The sequence below is a fragment of the Elephantulus edwardii genome, unplaced genomic scaffold, assembly GCF_000299155.1.
Source record: "Elephantulus edwardii isolate Elephantulus edwardi_28Jun2011 unplaced genomic scaffold, EleEdw1.0 scaffold00100, whole genome shotgun sequence".
NCBI classification, from domain to species: Eukaryota; Metazoa; Chordata; class Mammalia; order Macroscelidea; family Macroscelididae; genus Elephantulus; species Elephantulus edwardii.
In genome coordinates, this window is record NW_006399850.1 from 9272380 (window position 1) to 9275684 (window position 3305).

Sequence of the window (3305 nt, forward strand, 5' to 3'; positions counted from 1 at the left end):
AAATAGTATTTCTATTTCCAACTTTTTGAGAAAGCATCATATTGCCTTCCAGAGTGGTTGCACCATTTTACACTCCCACCAACAGTAAATAAGGGTTGGACCAGATGGTTTTACAAGTGAATTTTATCAAACATTCAGAGAATAATTGTCACCAATTCTACATAAAGTATTTCAGAAAACAGAAAAATAAGGAATTCTCCCAGACTCATTCTATGAAGCAAACATATCTTTGATACCAAATTCAGGTAAAGACATCAAAATAGAAAATCATAGGCCAGTATCTCTCAGGAACATATATATACACATACAAAAATCCAGATTCACTTTTTTTGAAATAAAGTGAATCAGTGTTTTTGAACTACTTTAAACCTTTGAATATCAATCATCATAGATTGCCTACAATGGTTTTCCGTTATCTTTCTTGTTACAAAATATTTTCACTGAACACAGGCAATGGAATTAACTAAGTGCTATGGCCTATACAGACCTAGTTTTCCATTTTGTGTCATTTTGTAAATGCTAACCTTTTTGTCTATACTGATTACCCTATTCTGGAGTGAGTTATCTATTGTATTAATGATGGTATACATATATATAGAACACTCTCAACTTACTATATGTATTACTCAAGTATCAACTGTTAATTTTCTAGGGTATAGTTTGTAACCTTAAGGTCCTATTATGATGGCACAGTCCATAAGGAGTTGCACTGCTAATCCACAGGTATGCTTCCGTTGTTGTTATGTGCCGTTGAGTTGCTTGCAACTCATAGCGACCCTATGTACAACAGCCCTAAACTCTGCTCTGTCCTGTGCCAATCACACTGTCTCTGACACTACCATCCCTATTAACCAGTCGCTGAATCAATCCACCTCATAGAGGGTCTACCCCTCCTGCTCTGTCCTTCGACCCTCCCAAGCATGAAGGTATGTTTCTATGGAAGATCAAATCCACTAATGGCTTCTTAGGAGAAAAGATAGCAATCTCTTCCTATGTTATTTAGAGCCTCAGGAACTCCCTGGAAAGTAAGCTATGAATCTATTATAGCTCAATGGCTATGGGTCAAGTTCAATTTAGAAGGTTCAATCCGTTTAACTTTAGATACGGCATCAGACCTGATATAGTTTCTCCTATAATTTCTGCCTATAACCACCTGGCAAGTCAAACTACCTGTTAATCAACTTCTGTGGTCACATAATTTTGCTGAGTCCTCAATACTGAAGCCTCATCTATAGATTTAGTACTTGAAAACTTCCATAATCATGTGGAATGTGTAAATTCCTATAGGATGCTGAAGTGAATTGCAGCAAACATAGACAGGAGTGAAAGGGCTGCGTGGAGGAGGAATAGTTGATGTCAATGATGATGAAGTGATACAGTTAAAGGTTAGATATTTGGTACATATTTAATCCCCACCTCTTGAAAATCAAGTTTTGTATAAATCTTTCTATCTATAAATCATTTATTAAGGAAAAAAAAATCCCTAGCAAGGTGACCCTATTCACCTACTCAATGTACCACACATTCATTCAGTTTATAATGAATCCACTATTCTTGTTGCTGGAGATGAAACACTGAACAACTGAGGTAAGGTCTGTGTGAGGTCTAACTATAATAAACAAACAAGAATATTCACTAAACTTTCAACTAATGAGAATACACTTCTACTACTTTGAACTGATTAGCATTAACCATTGACCACAGTGTAGAATCACTGAATGTCAAATCCCTTGCATTCCTTCTGAAGACCTTACCCAACTTCCACAAATTCCTGTAAAATTAAGGCTGTAGTTTTCCTCTGGCTTGAACTTTAGTATTAGTAGTAATATAGAGCAGCAGCAGCAGTAAGAACTCTGCATCACTTAAATCACTCCTCCATGTGCAACTGTACTTCAAATTTTGAATCCAATTTAATGGGTTTTGTACTTGGGCTCTTTAAAATGCATGTATCCTTTTCTTCTCTACATCTAGCGTAGGTAACTAAGTATACTTATGCAGTCTTTGGGACAATGGTTTCCTGTGATGTCCATGTTTTAAGAATTAATCTTCCATTCCTTTTATTGAAAACACAAGTCTAGTCTAGAATATATTGTGCCAAAGTATATACTTAGCACTAAGATGATTTCATATGCTAACTTAGAAACCTAGGTTTTTCTGTATTTCTCTCTCTCACCAATTGCTCTACTGCTTCCTCTTTATTTACCCATCTTTAAAATAGTTTCAGTATTTGAAAGGAGCTTAGACTGGCAGCTAAAACTTGAATTGATATATTTCCAGCAGTTATTCCTTAACAGTTCACTTTAGTTGAGAACCTGTTTTCTATTTTCCCCTTTTACTATTATTACCTATTGCATTAACATGTTCCACCTCAAGATTTAACACATGTCTTCTATAGATAGGTACATATGTGATATCTGGTTTAATGCATGTTATAGTTTTTAAATAGCCTAAAACACTCTTATTGTTATGTTTTTATTTGAGGACATGCTTTCAAAGCTTATTTTCCCCCCACTCTTCCATTCTTACAGATTATTAAGACTGTAGTAGAATCAAGTGTCCTTCCCCCCCCGCCCCTTCATAGTAAGGTCATTTTTCATGAGTATCTTCTACCTTTTTTTTCTTCCATGAAAGGCTGAATTGCTTTTGTTTTTCTCTCAGTTGCTTAGCTTTTGTGGGTAACCAAAACAGACATAACCAAATACTCTTTCTTTTTTTTTTTACAATCGAAGATTTGATGAAAGAAATTTAAGAATCATATTCCAGGACACTTATTGATACTCTCTCTATGTTGTTGTTATGTACCTTTGAATCAGGACAAACATACAGCTGACCCTTAATGGATTTTTTTAGAGGCAGTAAATAGCACATATGGAGATTGCCCATTCAATGTATATCAACAATATACACTGCATTATTGTTAAATTCCTTTAGGTGTTGTTAAATGCCTTTGAGTCAAGTATAATTCATTGTAACTTTATGAAAAGGCAACCTGAACTTGGCCCCTCCTCTGCTATCCTGATCATTTCTGACACACTAGAGCCCACGGCTGGAATCAGTGTGGCAATCCATCTCATTGAGGGTCTTTCTCTTCTTCACTGACCCTCCATCTCCCCAAGCATGATGTCTCTTTCCAAGGAATAGCATCACCTTACTACATGTCCAAAGTATGAAAGACAAAATTTTACCATCTTTACTTCCAAGGAGCACTCTGGATAAACAGTTTCCAAGACATATTTGCTTATTTTGGCAGTCCGTGGGATATTCAGAATTGTTCTCTAGCACCACAACTCAAAAGCATCAATTCT